The following is a 12984-nucleotide window of genomic DNA, read 5'->3' as shown; positions in this document are numbered from 1 at the left end:
GAAATGTATCCTTAAGTACTTGAGAAGGACTAAGGATATATTTCTAGTCTTTGAGAATGGAGAACTCTAGGTTCAAGGATTTACAGACTCAGACTTTATGTTTGATATAGATGATGAAAGTCGATATCTGAAAGTCTGTTCATTTGCAATGTGGTGCAGTTAGCTGGAAGAGTTTCAAGCAGACGGTGATTGCTGATTCCACCATGGAGGCAGAGTATATTGCTGCATCGGAAGCTACGAAAAGGCATTCTGGTACAAGAAGCTTACCGCAGAGCTTGGAGTGATATCATCGGATGCCATCCCTCTTTACTGCGATAATAATGACACCATAGCCCTAGCTAAGGAGCTAAGATCTCATCAGAAGTCCAAGCATATCGAGCGGCGATTCCATCTGATCCGTGATTACCTCGAAAAGATTATGTCGAGGTTAAGAGAGTCGACTCTACAGATAATGTGGCAGATCCACTGACAAACCATTAGGCCAGCAGAAGATCGAAGCCCACCTTGAGAAGATGGGACTTAGATATGTAGCCAATTGGCATTAGGTCAAGTGGGAGTTTGTTAGATGTGTGCCTAGATGCCAGATTGGCAACACATTCCTGTACAAATGTAAGGCAAATTTATAATTTTGACTATAAATAAATAAAAAATTATTCTACTATCACATTGTATACATTATGTTGTGATACATCCTTTGAGTTAGTAGGAATGTTAATTCATATTTTAAAAGTTAAAATTTAAGGCATGAATTTACATAACTAACTCATAAACAGCTCCTGACCATAGGATCATTACGAGGATGGTAATCGATCCGGAAGGTTGGTGTACGATCGCTTTCTTAGGATAGATGTGTCTTGAGTCTATGGTATGGAGACATCGGAGCGAGAGTATAGGTATTCGTTGAGAATGAGAGTACTGAGCGTGACCACCTCGAGCAGTCATAAGAAAGTCTACCTTCTCATCGATGACTAGCTCGATGCTGCAGCTGTGTGTCTAATTCTTTAACCTAAGGTGTATCGATAGTTCACCTTGAGTGTGTTATAGTTTGACTACACCATAACTCGGTCTCCTAGCCATTCAAAACCCTGAGGTATATGTTGGCTGTAGCATATTCATTGTAGGAACCAGATCGCACCAAGAAGGGATCTATCAACCTCGATAGATGAGATGAGTAGTCCTATGATGATCGAAAGATCGAGTCCTAAAGTTCATGGCCATGGCAGAGTGAAATAATGAAAAAGAGTTTTTCATTAAGATTTCACATCGAACTCGGATTAATCGATTGATTCATATGACTGATGTTGGGTTTGATGAGTTTACCTTAACCCTAATTCAGTCGGACTCATGATAGAAGAACTCAATCACACAGGTAGCTGCACCGAAAGGTTCATCTTCATTTCTGATGGGTTGCCATCATATACTGCTAGGTGTCACTGATGAATTTTGAGAGCAATTAGAATGATATTGATGATCGATCATTCTAATTATCTGAATCAGAAGAATTCTGATCCATCGAAAGGAGTTTCGATGATGTCGATGATGAGATCACGACATGTCTCATTACCATATGGAAATGAACCTAACTGGGTCACACAAACAAGAGTTAGGGTCTGGATGTCATCAATTGAGCTAGCCCAGTTCGATTGATTTAGATTAGATCCAATTAGGTTCAAGAAAATCGTGCTAGCATATGATTGAGCCTAACTTTCTCCTCGTGCAATCTTTTTCATCTTGACTAAGCCAAATATGATTTGACTCATCCAGAGAACTTTGAGAAGGTTTCTCTCAGTCTGACTGGAGCCAGTCCAGCTCAAAAAAGTTTTGTCTTAATTCATGAGATGAATTTAAGACAACACATGCCAATTTCTGTCACCTGCCATTTTCGTTTTAGGACATCGATCAAACATTGACTTATGGATCTTAAACTGAAGGCCACTTGGTAAGAGGTCATTGGAGAGTTTTTGTGGAGTGTCCACCTACTAAATTAGGCCTCAAAGTGGGCACCAAGATCAGATTGGACGTGCACCCCAAGTGGATAAGGATAGAGTCCCATGAGATGAGGACTCTATGCCTTGATCGACTCAAACTGTTGGGCACCAATCTCACTGTGTTTATCCAGTGTTGGCACCAACAGTAGGAGGTTTTGGTAGAATTCTTATCTGATATGATCAGATGATATCACTCCACCAATCAAATTTTTTCAGAATTAATTGAAATTTTTTGATTGGTCAAATGATGTGGCACTGCATGGCGCCGTAGGGTCTATTTAAACCATGTCTGTGCCTAGGGTTTAGAGAATCTACTCAATACCTAGCAAAAATGTGAAACCCCTCCACTTCTCCATGCCCCCTCTGCTCCTCTCCCTCCCCTCTTCACGTCCAAACGGTTGGGCATCCATCTGGTGCTTGTCCAAGGTGTGGTGGCTCCCTGATCAAAAGGCTGCAGGGATTTGTCGAGAAGCTACTGCTCCAGCTTCAGAAGATCTTTTGAAGATCTTGCAGATTAGATCTAGATCTGATTTTTGGAGAAAAGATTTATGAGGAGAAGATGATCTAGATTCTGCTCGAGTGGATACCGGTAGAGGCTAGACAACTGCGTGGCTATTTTAGAACCTCGGGCGTTGCTACGATCATCTACAGGATAATCTAGTTATCCTAGAGGTATTTCTCTAATCCTCAAGTTTTAGATTTAATTTTAGATTAAATATCAAATAATAAGAATAATATCTAATAGACCTTAGATCTGAAATAAAGTGGGATAATTTTTTTAAAAAATATTCCGCCCCAGATCTCATTAGATCTGGAAGATCCTACAAGGAAAAAAGCCGATTTTTCCTTCAGGTGCAGAATTGTCTTACCCATGCTGTTTATTTACCTCCCTTTATAAATGATTCTGATATAACCGTTGAGCACGTGGTCTCACTTTTTATAGTGCTAAATTATCAGACTATAATCATGGAGTTAATGGGCTATTTATGCCCACTAATGACCATGACACGTAGTTTATAACCATTTATAATGGTTAGATGTGTAGGTTCTGCACATTCCGGCCTTATGAGATCGTGAAAAGATAAGCCGACTATATGTTATAATAGTAGTAGGTCGGTAGTCATGAAGACCCGAATGATCATCAGACGATGACTTTGATATGTCGATGGTCATCAGTCGGATATTAACTGAATCGTCATGGTTGTCCGTTGTTGGTTGATAATAGCGGACTGTCGATCGGTTAACTAATTATTAGTCAGAGTATTATATTCATAAGGCCGATGTAGAGTCGGAGTTGGGGGTCGAATGAATGGTCCCAACAATCATATTATTGCTAGTAACAATGGGATTCAAAGAGGGGAAGCATAACAATGCACATGATTAGAAGTGCGAGTGTGAAAGATGGAGCAAGGATGAACGACAAATTGGGGATAGAGGTCAGTGTTGGAGCTATAGTGGCAAAAAGAATTTGACTATGAAGAATTCAACAACTTATCCTCTGATCACAGTGTTTAGTGTTGGAGCTGCACCAAGAGGGGTTGGATGAGCAATCATCCACCTTATGTCCATTCTTGCCCCACTCAAAACAATGAAAGAAATAGTGACATTTTTTTAAGCAAACGATTACCAAAAATGTTTGTTTTTTTCTACCTGTAATAGTTCCAAGATGCAAGGGAGCGGCTACATCTAAACACAAATATGAGCTGAGGAAAAACCTCTTCAATCTTCTAATAAGATGCTTTTAGTCAGATGGTAGCACTTGTAACACAAACAATACGGAGACCAAGATGTTGTATCCAGATTGTAGGATGTTTCATTGCACCCTCCTTGTGATAAAAATCTTGCCTCCAATGTTTTAAAGCCAACACTTAACATTTATCAAGTGAGACACATGATCCTGTAAGAGAACTCTATTGATATCATTCTCTATAACAATGTGAAAGCAAAATAGCATCGATGTACAGATGAGTTTTGCCAAACTCTGGTAGGCTGAGCTGGTCGACATCCATCCCTCCAGGTAAGATGTCTCATGTTCAAACCAAAATGATGACTACTTATGTTGGAACCATTCAACCGACCTCCGACTCGACTCTACATCGGCTTTATGAACACAATACTTTGACTAATAATCAGTTAATCGACCGACAGTCGGCTATTATCAACCAACAATGAACAACTACGACGATTCAGTTAGTATCCGACGGATGACTATCGGCATATCAGAGTCATCGTCCGATGAGCATTCGGATCTTCATGACTACCGACCTACTACTATTACAGACATATAGTCGGCTTATCTTCCCATGATCATATAAGATCGAAATATGCGGAACCTATACATCTAACTATTATAAACGGTTATCGACTATGTGTCATGGTCATTAGTGGGCATAAAAAGCCTAATAACTCTATAATTATGGCCCGATAATTTAACACTATAAAAAGTAGAACCATGTGCTCGACAGTTACATTAGAATCATCTATAAAAGAAAGATAAATGAATAATATGGATAAGCTAATTCTGGGTCAAGACTCTACCATTTTAAAATTCTTATCTACTGTTCACCACTCCCTACTGACTTAGGCATCGGAGGGTCTTCGCCGAACACAATTTCAGTCTATGAGAATTTTGTTTTGCAGATGCTCTTCACCGACGATAGATGACAGGAGATTGGCTGCAACAAATTGACGTGCTAGGAAGGGAGAGAATACAATCAACCATGCCAAAAATCAAAGCCCAGCACTCGACGAGATCAGTGAGACAGTGTTTCCGCTGGGAAGATGTTCCTCCCTACCTCCAGTGGCAGAGCCGAGTTCTTCGCATCCTGTGGTCACTACGGATGCACAAATTGCTACGCTCATATAGCAAATAAAGGTTTTGACGAAGGCGGTTTAAAGCCTCCAGCAGCAGCAGCCACCAGTGGAGGAGCTGGTGGCTCATTCTGTGCCATCTAGGCACAGCCACCGTCCTCCACAGCGCTCACCTTCCTCTTCTCTAGAGCGGCGACCGTCTCGACACTCTCACCGAGATGAACAGTCACATTCTTGACACTCCCACCATGCCACCCATCATTCATGGCATTCTCTCTCTCCTTCTCATGCACACAGTATCAGGAAAGAAAAATGGCCGCGGACTCCTTCTGCTTCTCCCTCTTCAAGCTCTTCAGGGATTCTACCCCTGGAGTTTTTCAGTAACGATGGCTTGATGACTATGAACGCAAGTTCAAAGAGATTGATCGTCAACTTGTCCGACTTTAGGTGGAAGATCGAAAGTCCTCCAACGACTACGACTTCCACACTATCCTGCCTCTCTCTCAACACATCCTGGATGAATCGATTTTCTTTCGGTTCAAGATACCACAGATAGAGCCATACGATGGGTCCATCAATCTGATCGACCATTTAAAGAGCTATAAAGCTCTTATGATGATTCAGGGGGCAACTGATGTCCTCTTATGCATTGGCTTTCCCGCAACTATTCGGAAGGCTGCTCGAGCCTGATATTCTAGGCTTTAATCGGAGAGAATAAACTCCTTTAAGCAGCTCGAATAATCTTCCGTGGCCCACTTCAGCACTAACCAAAGGCCACCACGGACATCAGACAGTCTCTTCTCAATCAAGCAAGGCGAGACAGAGACGTTGAGAGATTTTGTGGCTCATTTCAATATGCCCACACTTGAGATCAGAGACCTCAATGAAGACATGGCCATATCGACCTTGAAAAGGGATCTGAGAGGATTTAGATTTACCTACTCTCTGGACAAAACTCTCCTTCAGACCTATACTGAACTTCTAGAGTACGCATATAAGTACATTCGTATGGATGAAGCTACTTCTGACTGACGCCAGACAGATGAAAAAGGTCAGAAGAAGAAATAGAAGAAGAGTGGAGCTCCGGTCGAATCAACTAGGCCAACTATCAATAAGCGAACTTCATCTCGATGACGGAGTCCGAAGCCAAATAGTTATGGCAGGTATGACTCCTATACTACTCTTTCTGCTCTCTATGTGCAGATCTTGATAGAGATCAAAGGAGAAGAGTATTTACACAATCCTCCACCGATGAAAGCATCATCAAGGAGCCATGATAGGAAGAAGTACCATTAGTTTTATCGTGATCATGATCATGATACCGAACAGTGCATCCAACTTAGGGATGAGATAGAGATCCTAATTCGACGAGGCTATCTCGAAAAGTTCTGATGAGACCGTCCGACTCAACCTCCCACCGACCAACAACCTCCACCACAAGTTGAGGAGACACTTAACAATCCACCAATAGTGGGAGTAATCAATATGATCTCCGGATGACAGAAGAAATGGGGGGCAGCTTTCGAAAAAGAGTCGGTGAAAAGATAATGACTCGATAATATAATTAGTTTTTTGAAAAAGATGTTCAGAGAATACAAACTCTCTACAATGATGCTATCGTTGTCTCGACAACAGTAGCAAACTATGATGTAAAAAAAATTTTAGTGGATAATGAAAGCTCGATGGATGTTCTATTTTACTCGACTTTCTCTCGAATGCGACTACTGACCGATCGACTCAGAAGAGTCTCGATGTCATTAATTAGTTTTACTGAGGATGCAGTTACCGTAGAAGAAAAAAATACTCTCCCACTAACTGCCAGAACAAATTCACGATAAAGTACTGTTCTCTTGACATTCATGATTGTCCAGGTTTCTTCGGCTTATAATGTCATACTCGAGCGACCTAATCTTAATGCTCAAAGAGCAATAGTCTTGACATATCATCTGCTAGTCCGATTCCAATAAAAATGGAGTCGGAGAGATGCGTGAGATCAACAACTTGTCCGATGCTGCTTTCTAGTTTTCACCCAAAATAATCAATCGAAGACTCTTTGTCTGTTGATAAATTGACCAAAGAGAAAATGAAGAAAGGGATAAACCAGTCGAGCAACTGATTTTCATCCCACTAAAAAAAAAGATTCTGAGAAAATGGTCTAAATTGGATAACAGTTATCTGATCTGAAGCAATAGCAACCAATAAATTTATTAAGAGCAAACACCGACATTTTTATTTGGTCGGCTACTGACATACCTGGTATTTTCTAGAGATAATAACCCACCGACTAAATATTGATCCAAAGATTAAGTCGGTGAGACAAAAAAAAGACCTTTTGCACCTGAAAGATAGAAAGACATGGACGAAGAAGTTGACAAGCTCCTCACAGCTAGTTTCATCAAGAAAGCTAATTATCCCATTGGCTCGTCAATGTAGTAATGGTGAGAAAGACCAACAGAAAATGAAGGATCTGCATCAACTATACGAATCCGAAAGAAGCTTATCTAAAGGACAGTTTTTCTCTGTCGAAAATTGATCAACTGATCGATACAACTTCTAGACACTGACTTCTGAGCTTCATGGATGTCTTTGCCGACTATAATCAGATTCGGATGGCATCTGAAGATGAAGAGCACACAGCCTTCATAACTGACAAAGGCATCTACTATTATAAAGTAATGCTTTTTGGTTTAAAAAATACCAGAGCAACTTACCAATGGCTAGTTAACAAGATATTCAAGATGCAAATTGGGTAAAATATGAAAGTCTATGTAGATGATATACTGATAAAAAATTTTCAAACTACTAATCATGTTCAGAATCTAAAAGAAGCTTGCAGCACACTTTGACGACATCAAATAAAGTTGAATCCAACTAAGTGTGCGTTCGGGGTAACTTCTAAAAATTTTTTTGGATTTTTTATATCGCAACGAAGAATCAAAGTTAATCTTAAGAAAATAAAGGCTATTATCAATATAAAGCATCCTAGTTTCAAGAAAGAGATACAGCAACTTAATGGAAGGATCGTTGCACTTGGTCGATTCATCTCAAGGTCGGTAGAAAGATGCTTATCTTTTTTTAAAACCTTGAGACAAACAAAAGACTTCTCATGATCATATGAGTGCCGACAATCCTTCGAAGATCTGAAACAATATCTGACATCTCACCGCTACTTACAAAATCAAAGGTCAAAGAAACTTTGTATCTTTACTTGGCAACTTCGATGGAGGTAGTTAGTTTGGTACTTATCCAGGAGGATAAAAATCAAATTCAACGACCAATCTGTTATACTAGCAAGATGCTTCACAATGCCAAGTAAGATATTCAAAGACAGAGAAGATGATCTACGCTCTAATCATATCATCACAACGACTTCACCCATACTTTTAAGCACATCCTATTATCTCTTGATAGATCAGTCATTGAAGATAATTTTATACCGATCGGATACTTCAGATCGAATGACAAAGTGGGTAATAAAACTCAACGAGTTTGATATCCAATATCATCCACGTCCATCAATGAAGGCACAAGTTTTAGCCAACTTCATCATCGAGTGTACAATATCTGATAAGAATTTTGAGGATGAATCCAATGATAAAATAAAGCAAGCTACAACCCCTGAACCTGACTTAACGTCGGTCGGCATGGGTGCTACATATTGATGGAGCATCTAATGCACAAGGCAGTGGAGCTGGTCTCATCCTTACCAATTTTGAAGGGATTGTAACTGAATATGCCTTTCGACTCAACTTCAAAACTTCGAATAATCAAACCAAATATGAAGTACTCTTATCCGACTTAAAAATTACCTAGGAGCTTGACATTGATAGTCTGAAGGTCTTCACCGACTCATAGTTGATTGCTGAGCAAGTTAAGGGCGAGTTTGAAGTCCGAAACCCCATCATGATGAAGTATCTTCAGAAAGTGAAAAATCTAATATCAATCCTAATATATTTTGAGATCTTTCACATCCCAAGAATAAAAATACTTGAACCGATGTACTTTCATGACTCGCAACCATTTCTTTCAACTCGCTAGATCGGACATTCATCAAATACCTTGAACAGCCGAGTATCGATAAAGTCAAAGAAGTGCTACAAATCAGTGATGAACCAAGCTGGATGGACCTGATCATTCAGTACTTGATTGATGGAACTCTACCTACGGATCCCTCAGAAGCCAAATGACTCAGATGGACAGCCTCACAATATATTCTGATGGATGGCCAACTATATAAAAGGTCATTCTCTCTTCCCTTACTGAAATGTTTGAGACCAATAGATGCCGACTATACACTTAGAGAAGTACATGAAGAAATTTGTAGAAATCACTTGGGGAGCAAATCTTTAGCTTACAAAATTTTTCGATAAGGATATTATTGACCCACTATGAAGAAAGATGCAACTGAACTTGAAGGTGTGAACCATATCAGAAATGTGCAAATATACAACATCAATCGACCAGTCAATTGACATCAATTGCTGCACCATGGCCCTTCGCATAGTAGAAAATTAACATACTTGTCATTTCCCTCCGGCATCTGGTTAGAGAAAGTTCATAGTAGTCACCATTGATTACTTTACCAAATAGATGGAAGTGAACCTCTAGCACAGATTACTGAAAGTAAGATGAAAAACTTTATTCAAAAATTAATCATGTACAAATTCGGTCTACCACATATCATCATCATCGATAATGGTCGACAGTTCGACAATCAAAATTTTTAAAAATTTTATGCAAAATTCTACATTACGTACAAACTCACATCAGTCAGCTATCCATAATCCAATGGTGAAGTGGAAGTAACAAATCGAACAATCTTGCATGGACTCAAAATCAGACTGTATGAAGCTAAAGGCCTTTGGGTGGAAGAACTATATCCGATCCTATGGGCATACCAAACAACTCCTCGTATACCAATAGGAGAATCACCGTTCAATCTGACTTATGGAACATAAGTGATGATCTTACTTGAGATCGGATTACCATCGATAAGGGTGGAATAATACAATAAGCTGAGCAATTTAGAATATCGGAGAGCCGATCTAGACTTACTCCCAGAAGTCTAACAGCAAGCTCAAGTTCAGATGGCAGTATATTGACAAAGAGTAATCCGATATTATAATGTAAAAATTAAATCGAAGGTCATTTGTCTAAGAGATCTGGTCCTAAGGAAAGCAGAAATTTCAAAATCTCTGAACTAGAAAAAATTATCTCTAAATTAAGAAAAACCCTACAGAATAGTTGAGACACTTAAACCGAATGCATATTGATTAAAAACTCTTGAGGGAACAGCAATTCTTCGAATGTAGAATGCTGACAACTTAAAAATGTATTATCAATAAAGTTGTTCATATGTACAGCGCTCAGCATGAAACATTGAATTTCATAATCATAAAAATTTCAGTCGACTACAATGTGATGTTAGACCGATGAATGGACGGTCATTCTATCAATTATATTTCAATTTTTCACTGTAAAAATCGACACATTGACTATATCTCAACTTTCACTGTAAAAATCGATATACCGATTGTATCTCGATACCGACTATATCTCGACTTTCCACTGTAAAATCCGATTGAACGACTATTTATACCGACTTAGTTTTAACTAAGCAGAATACAATGTCAATACGATTCAAGTCGAATTAGAACTATACCGACTTGACTGCAGTCAGTCGAAGGATATTCGGTTTGCCATTGTTTATCAAATAACTAGATATACTGACTTGACTACGGATAGTCGATGGATGTTGGCTCATCATCGTTTATCCTAATACCTAAAAGAAAATGTCTATTGATATTCAACTAATGAATAATTCTATAATTACTACTGAACGTTTAACTCATCGATCGATATTCGTAATCAAAATATGATTCAACGACATTGCAGATGCACAGAAAAGAAAAAGTTGGTACTTTGAAAAATTTCTTTTTATTCATTAAAATGAAGTTACAAAATTAGACCCAAGGTCTGATTACAAAGTTTTTATTACAAAAAGAAAAGTAAAAATGTTACACCGATCACTGGTCATTGTCTTCATCTCCGTGCTCCAGTGCAGCATCGATGATTGGAACAGTTCTGGTGCAGTCGGTGCATCCTTCAGTCAGCGCAGTCCCTTCTTCGGCAGCTTCATCTCCCGAACAAGGAGGAATAATGCTGCTCAAGTCCATGTTCGAATTTAATTTTTCGACCGCATCTCGACCGTCCTTATACCCGACATAGTAGAAAGCATATCCGTCTTCGAGAATTTCTTCTTTGAATTCTTCAAAATTTTTGAAGTTCTCGACGGCTAGACTAAGGGCTTCCCTCGTCGACTCTGCTTCAACTCTCATGGAGGCCGACTCAGCATCGATCAGTGCCAACCTTTTCGGGGTGGCCCGATGCCTTCCGCGTTCGGCTTCAAGCTCGTCAATGCATCCATCCCTCTCTCCCCAGAGCCGATGGATGGAGTGCTTCTTGCTCTTGATCCGCAACTCAAGAGACAAGATATTCTAGCGAGCCGACTCAAGTTCGGCTCTGGAGGACTATAGGTCAGCCATCATTTGGGAGATCTGCTCCTAAAGCTTCTTCTCCCATTCAGTCGCCGCCTGAAGTTGTTCTACGCAGCGGTCTTCTTGGCGGTGATGGTCGCCACCTTATCCATCCACGATCGATGAAAGTCGGCAATCTTCTGATAGCCACTCTCAAGATCGTGCATGTCGTGTGTCTACTAAAAGCAGAAGATGAATCAAATCAGAAGATGAATCAAGTCAGATCAAAAAAAAATATCGAAAAACTTACCCCGAGTATCATCGGGTAAAAGGAAGAAAATATTTTAGCAACAGTTCTATTCTTCCTGCTCTCCCGATCAATCGAGAGAAGGGCAGCTTTGATGAGCCGCCTGGCCAATCCGGATTGCCAAGGCAGACTCACCCTTAGAGATCTGGATGTCAATGAGAGTCGAAAGGCCTGCAAATGATCCATCATCAGCTGAAGTCGCTGGCACCTTCCCCCGATCTCCGGTCGGCAATCCCGTGCTTGAGAACACTGAGAATTTGGAGCTTGACTGCACCCGAGAACGTTCCACTAGAGGAACGGTTGGCGCAGCCGCTGATTGCTCGGGTTCAATCGTGACTCCCACCCCGGTCCGAACCTCAGTTGATGGAGCCGTCGATGGTACTGTTGCAGCTCCATCCTCTCTTGCCGCCCCACCTTCGGTAGATGGTGTCTTGGGAAGCATTGTCAGGGCCGACAATACCAGGATTGGTTCCAAAATCATCTCTGACGAAATGTCGGATTCTCTTGCCAGTGGAGTAGTGACCCGACCCTTCTTCAACGGTCAGAAGGGTCCAGCTTCAGTTGCTGCCTTCTTCTTGACAGCATGTGTGCGGATATCTGCAGCCGACACTCATGCTCTTGGCTGCATAGCAGCAATCAAAATAAAGGAATTCAGTATAAAATTCAGAAATAGATAAGAAAGATAAGATAACCGACTATGTTATACCTAGAGAAGTGACCGAACTAAGCCCAGCATTGTAGAGAGCTTGTTCGGTCATCAGCTCTTGCAGTGGTGGAACTGTCATATCCTTCAATCGGATGAAATCTTTTCGATCATCGGCCTCCACTCGACTATTCTCATTGGGCCAAGTCCTTAGGTTGCCCCAGCATGAAGGAAAGGCCCAGGGAGAAGAAGAAGAAACAAAGAAGAATTGGCTCTTCCATCCATGAATGGATGATAGAAGATCGATGATAAAAGAAAGATCTTTCCTCAGATTAAAGAACCACCAACCTTTGATCTTTAGATGAAACAAAGGACAAAGAAAGATCGAAAAAGAGAAGGATGAGGAACGATCAATATAAGATGATACAACAGGATGAAACTAATGATCAGTCGGATAGAATTCGGAGCCAGCTGAGCGGGACAGAGACCGTAGTAGTCAAGAAGATTCCGGACGAACTCCGAAATCGAGAATTAAAGATCGGCCCGAAAGGCCTCGACATAAATTGCAACTGGGTCAGAAGGAGGAAAATTCACCCTACCATCCGATCCAGAGCGAAAAGTTGATACTACTCCGAGATATGGTATTGTTCCCAAAGATGTTCAACATTGAGCCCGAATAAAGAAGAAGCTTCCATTTTCGGACTCGAAGGAGAGTCATCGATCGAATTTTCTGACCAACTATTCCGAGAAAAAAAGTTT

The sequence above is a fragment of the Elaeis guineensis genome, chromosome 3, assembly GCF_000442705.2.
Source record: "Elaeis guineensis isolate ETL-2024a chromosome 3, EG11, whole genome shotgun sequence".
NCBI lineage: Eukaryota > Viridiplantae > Streptophyta > Magnoliopsida > Arecales > Arecaceae > Elaeis > Elaeis guineensis.
This window is presented reverse-complemented; position numbering follows the sequence as displayed.